This window comes from Haplochromis burtoni, unplaced genomic scaffold, assembly GCF_018398535.1.
Source record: "Haplochromis burtoni strain Fernald_Lab_line unplaced genomic scaffold, NCSU_Asbu1 Contig_32, whole genome shotgun sequence".
NCBI classification, from domain to species: Eukaryota; Metazoa; Chordata; class Actinopteri; order Cichliformes; family Cichlidae; genus Haplochromis; species Haplochromis burtoni.
Genome location: NW_024582393.1, coordinates 975,849 through 982,621, shown reverse-complemented (window position 1 = coordinate 982,621; position 6,773 = coordinate 975,849).

The window sequence follows — 6,773 nt, the reverse complement described above, 5'->3', positions numbered from 1 at the left end:
TCATGATGATCCAATTGGTAAAATAAATCCGCTTGGCATCTTTCTTGGCCTTCAGACAACAATTCTCATGGCTAAAGATCCAAACGGGACAGGCAAAAAAAAAAAAAAGCCGTTTGCCAATATCCGTCGTAGTGGAAGCAAGAGGGGAAGCTCCTATCTGAACATCTTTGCTTGTGAGAGATAAAACGAACTGCATAGAGTGCTGAGGAGTGCTGAGGTATTATATGTGTAGTTTTAAGATGTTTACTATTTTATTTTGTATTAGCCTCAAGTGGAAAACTTTCCCACATGCAGTCTTGTTCAATTAGACTATCAACTAACTTTTCCCTTCTTCCCCAAGAAAAGAGCATCTAGTAAATCATAAAATAAAATGACTCACACTAACTTATCAGCAAAGTATAAACTCTCTTTTATGAAACTACCTACATGCTGAAACCTGGATGGACGCATGAAACAGCACACAAGGTAACCTTATGGTAACCTTGTGGTTATGAGTTCTATTCAAATTATATTGCTTTTCACATTTACTTCTGTAACCCAGGAAATAAAGCCACAGGACATAATTTATGGAAAGACCATAAAGGGATTTTTATTCTCTGACTAGTTAATAAATAAGAGAGGAGCATTAAAGTTGCTTGAGATATAACAGAGCACATGCTTCCAATAATCTCACCAAAGCTACGAGCACTTCAAACTAATTTTCTTCCCTTTTTGGTCTAATAAGAACAAATCAAATTCAGTGGAACTCAACAATTCACTCTAATTGAAGCAGAAAATTTGTGCTTTTTCTGTTTATAAAGAATCATTTCTCAGCAAGCCAAAAAACCCCAAAAAAAACCGAGATTAACTCTCAGCTTACTTTAATCAAAGATAAAAATCTATAAATAAATAAGAGGATAGAAAGCAGTAGTGATGGTCGTGCTCTCAGTTTATCAGCAGTTTAACAAAGAACAGCATTTTTAGTAAATGCTTATCTTTTTGGGATTAAAATGATTAAGCACTTTGCCCCTCAGGTACAATCACATTGCATTCACATTACATGTAAGTATGTTACGCCTCACAACCTCAGTTTTCAGCCAGGCTAGGCTCAGAGGTCCTTTGAGCAAATGGCACCACGTTCACAATCTTATTTTATGAAGTGCTAAACGGCACACTGTGATTGGGTTTCCTATAATGCAATAAACAAAAATACTGGAGAAAATAAGAATTTGGAAATAATGTTGGCACTAAAATACAAAATAAATTGTATATTTTTGAAGACTTATGACAACCAGCACAAACAAAGACGCGCACATCATGAGGAAATATCCTGGGATATTTCATTTTCTTCTGCTTGCCTAGTGTCTCACAGGGCAGAGAGACAACCATTCACACCTACGGCCAACTGTTCAAACCCAGGACCTTCTTGCTATGAGGTGACAGTGCTACTGCAACTTCTCCACCAGTGTCCCATCATTTTTGGAGGTCTAAGCTGTTTTACTGGGTAAGTGAAAACAAGATTCTAGCGGTGCTATAAGACTGACCAGGAACCAGGATATAATGCACATTTCATGGCAGTCCATTTCACATTAGTAGTTAGCAACCTCATTATGGACTAAAATTAAAAGACAAAGATCACCAAATTCACTATTCATCCTCCGGGGATCATGTTTTAAAGTTTTTATTCAATAGTTTTTATGGTTTTCTGGATTTCTTCAGTTGTTGCATGAATTTGGGAGGTCAACAAAAATGATTTCTTTGTCTTGTAATCAGTATTTGAAGCTGCGCTGTTTTAATATAGTATTGTTTTACTGCTGCTGCCCAAAGCCAACATCACAAGCACGTGCCCCCAATGACTCTCCACTCAGTTCAATCAGTCATTTATGCCCTGTCATTATTTATTTTATTTTTTCCGACGCGGCAGCTGAAAGGGCACCGAAAGAGTGGAGGCTCAGGTGAGTGCAGGTCTTATCTATACCCTCCAGCTGTGTCCCAGTTCCCCATCACTGCCTCTGGTAACAGGAATTTAGTTCAGAGTTTAAAATTAGTCCGGGCATCTATCATTTCCCACAGGCTGAATAGGTTGGTATAGGTGCCCTGGCACAGGTAATCTGTCTCCACACATCAGTCTGTCCCGCCTCACAGCGCCATCACTCAAACACGGTGCCTTGTCACTGACGACAGAGCCAGTGCCTGCGGAGAAGTGAAATATTGCTGTAGGATACATAAGCAAACATTCAGGCAATTGCTTCAATGCATGTTCTGTGGCGAGCGTCAAAAGAAAAGAGGAAGCATCACTTTGTATCCAATGAAACAGAACTGAAAAGACGCTATGAATTAGTTATCACTGTTTAAGATATCCCCATGACCCTGATCTGGATAAGCATTCAGGAAAATGGACAGATGATTGTTTAATAAGTACAATTAAGAACTAATCGAAAATATCTGATTGTGTTACATATTTTACAGCTTAACACCCAAAATGTACATGCAAATTTTACAAAAGAATTACGAAAAAGGAAAAGAAATTCCTTAAGAGTGGCTTCTTACTGAGGCCAAAGCTGCAAGAACAGAGCTGACATCACTATAAATCTAACCCTATTTAAGAGCTGGAGTGTCTGAACACTGGAAAGGAGCTACAACAGATCAGCTGGAGGGCACAAAGCAGCTGCGCTAACACAAGACAGCCTATCTCTCACCTGCTGTGGACTGACTGGGTTAATATAGCGTGACATTACACACGCACCTCATTTTGTTGTACCAGGACAGACTGGAATAACACAGCTGAGGTCCAACATTTGTAAACATTGCTTTTTTTTTTTATTTAGATTTCTTCTCTTTTAAAGATTTTTTTTTTTTTTACATTGAACTTCATTCAATCTGCATGTTTCCAATTACTCCATGTTTCTTGCTGTGGCTGTGAAACCTTGACTTTCACTTGCTTACCTCTTACAGCAGATTATAGCTGTAAATATTTCCCCTTTTGTCAGATATATCCTGTTTTTGAGGGGGTTTTGTCTGTTTACGCTGATGGGACAAGAGTCATCTTTAGAAAATGTTGCCGGAGGTGTGACGCCAAAACAGTCGGGATTCTCCGATTAGATGATTCGAAACAGAATCAAATGCAGTGGCTGAAGAATGTCAATCTAGCAAATGTGGATTTGCATCCACGTCTTTAATTCAGTCCTGCACTCAGGATTGAGTCAAATTCAGTCCACATTCCCACACTTACACATTGTCCCCCCATTACCACCTGACAGAGACACTAAGTGATCTGACCCGTGCTCACTCCACATGCAGCGCACAGCTTATTGGTGTTTCCAGTCGCGGCTGCTGATATTCACCAGCACTGGCAGAGCTGTTAGGGTTTGTGGAAGGTGTAATGTTTATCGATCGTGGTGCAGGACTTGGGTTAAGGGTCTGGTCAGTCTTGGCTATCACTCCGGAGGATTTCTTCCAATGCTGTCTAAGAGCTTGCACCCCCCACCCACCCACCCACTTTTAATCAATAGCTCATTTGTGTGTTTCTTCACACAGCAGTAAGGGCAAAGAAAACAAAGGGCATCTTCTATGATAGATCTGACTCCTAATGAAATTTGCTTCATTTTGAATGAGATCTTGTGCTCTCGGGTCTGTTGTGTGTGTTGTCTGAATATAAAAGCTCATACATGCCTTGTAAGATTTCTAAATAATTAGTCTTCACACCCAGTTAGCAGTTCAAAAAAAAGTTCAAACTTGTAATGTTCATAAGCATGCATTCACACACAAAGGTCTATTAACAATCACTTACATCAAGCAGCTTTTTTTATTACTCTAATAAAATATATGACTGCCTTATACCAGGGAATTTGCTAATGCTGTAAACAGTGGCTGATCTTTATACTCTCATCACTGGTTGACCTTTGTGTCAAATAATTTTATATAGGTGCGTGAATGTTTTTTAAGTGGCTTAATAGTGTAGTTGTTGGCAAATTCGCCTAACAAGAAAAACTTCCAAGCTGAATCCTGGGAGAAGACACAAATCCATCAGGGTTGCATCAGGAAGAGCAAAGGGAGAAGCTAAAAGTAACATGTATTTCAAAAGTATTACTTATAAACACAATTGATGCCATGTTACAAATCAGCTTTAACTGCTATAATCCAAAGGCAGCAGGTTCAGCGGGTTCTTGTAAACAAACATATTTATTCTCAGATTCGTTAAATTAATGAAGACTAAACTTCTAAACTGAAGATTTATCAAACCCAGAGTGTAACAAAAATGAAAAAAAAAGTAGGAACTTATTGTAATACTGAACAAATCCTGCTTAAAATCAATATAATAATATTTAACAATGTGAGTTTTTAAATATGAATTTGTTCACCCAACACTAAATATGTTTTAAAATGGCGTTTATTATCAGATACTTGTGTTTTACTACAAATATGTCGTAGTAAGTACTGCATAGACAATTCTTTTCCCCCCCGTGTCTTTTGATTTATTCTCTACTGCAGCCACACTTGTCTGAGGTGTTAGCGGCACGTGTACTTGTAGACACCATAGTTCTAATTCAAGCATTCGTCATCATTTTAATTCTTCTGCTATTGTGCAAGATCACTATTATTGTCCTGATTATCTATATATGTATAAAAAAGAATAGCCTAGTTAATTAGAGGGGATGGTGCATTTTTTTTTTCATTTGTGCTCCTGCAAGGTTGTCTCTCCTTTAAACGGGGGCACAGTACCTGTTTTCTGTCCCATCCCTGCTGACACAGAGAAATTGTTACGTGTGAAACAATAAGACCACTGATCCTTTTCAAGGACAAGCTGCTCATAGACTCTACAGTCTCTCCAGGGAGGTTAATGACCGGTGCCTTTCCATCCTTGCCCCTCTTGTGTTTTCATGCACAACATTACAGGAGTAGCTGTTCTCATTAGCCAATGAATGTTCATTGAGGCTGTCTTAATTGCCCAAATAGACATATACTGGATAATAACAGTGCTGCACAGCAGGAAACACCGTGCCACTGAAAAGCAGGTATGCAAGCTGTGCAAGTATTAACGTGTTTCAGCCAAAACTGTTGGTTTGTCCTGGGGATAAATGTAGCATTTATAATTGTAGGAAGTGTGATTTCCTTCTGGCCACCTCAGGGTGAAAAGACAACTCCCTCACAACTGTTTCAGCTGTGATGTAACTGGTTTAACGTGAAAACACGAGTGAATACAGCAATTGGCGTGTGTCTGGAACAATTATGTTGAGTCGATCTGACGTTAATTCCTCTGGGATTAAAGTCAATAAATTGTACGATCACTGCCAGAAGTTTTGTGCTCCAGGTGAAGCTAATAAAAGGGATTTTTCTTGTTAACCTGCCAATGTAGACTTAAATTGCGGGAGGCACATTTAAAAATACACCTTTGAGTGTGCAGAAAATAGCACACTTAAAAATAACTCGGCCTGTTTTGTTGTTGGTTTTTGAGCTCACACAATATGAAGGTCAAGGCGTAAAATCCTGCAAGCAGTTGTTCTGCAACATGTGTTGAATATAAATACTGTATGTTGACACAGTGTTTGGATTTCGTGGTGAATGTAGGGCAGACTGTAGTACTTGTGTTTCTTCTTCCCTACTCTTTTGTCCACCTCTTTGTGGAGAGTGTTATTGTTCTAATCTGAAGCACTGAGGCGTGTTGGTTTCACAAACTAATATTTTAGAGAAAAAGCCTGCGGTTTATGGTTAAGTCATTCACAATATGAAAAACAGAGACGTAGATTTGCGGCATTACTTATTTCTTACCATCATAGAAATGCCATTGTTTGCCTAACCCTTTGCTTTGGAGCCTTCCACTTCCTATTTTCTATGTTTGTGTCATATGGTTGCAGATGCAGTAAATTCCCAACTGAAACCTCCCACGCTACGTCTCTGTTATCTCTACTGCTCATGTTACACAGATATTCTCTTTTGCTGACACAGCAGTCTGTCAAAGTGATTGTTGGATTAAAAAGGTCAGATTTTTTGTCCTTTTTACAGCTGTTGTGTGATCACTCTGAGCGATAACGTAATAAACCTCTGAAACATGAATTATGACTTTGATATTTGGAGACCACACATAGTGAATGCTACCTGGTTGAGTTCAAAGTCTAAAACTGTGGCAGCACTGCCCCCATGTGAAATCTCAGCAAAGAAATCTTCCTGTTTAAAAAACCAAAAAAGAACTTCCTCAGCTTGAAGTAGTCAGGAATAATTTCATTTACAACAACAATAACAAGAGTAAGAGACAACCTTTTTTTTAAATCTCAGATTTATTTCATTTGGATTTATTCGATGTTGTTTGCAGCAACACTCAGTCGTGTCGCTTTACAAAATAAATCTGGTTTCAAAGTAGTTTTAGTCTGAAGGCAAAACCAAGCAGGGAAAAAATTAACAGAACAGTAAAAAACCAACAAAAAAACCAACAAAAAAAAGAGCGAGACAATAACCAATCAGTTCAAAGTTTAACTGTAAACATGTAAAGACACAAATTTCAAACTCCTGTATTTTTTCCAGTGATCAGATCTGGTCAGTGACTTGCTCTTCTTCCTGACACGATTTTAACCCCTTAGCAGTCCTATTAGTCCCCTAAACCATCCAATGTCCCGTGGGCGGTACGTCCGACTGCTAACAGTTTAAAGGTCTTTCCTTGCCTAGTTTTTAGCACTCCATTTTTTATTTATTTATTTTTCTCAGGAAGTCAGTGCAGAAAGAAACGAAATGATCCCTCGCTAACTGACCTGGGCCTTGTGTGTTAAAGGCTAAGATTCCCTTCAGAAACTCCTGCTACA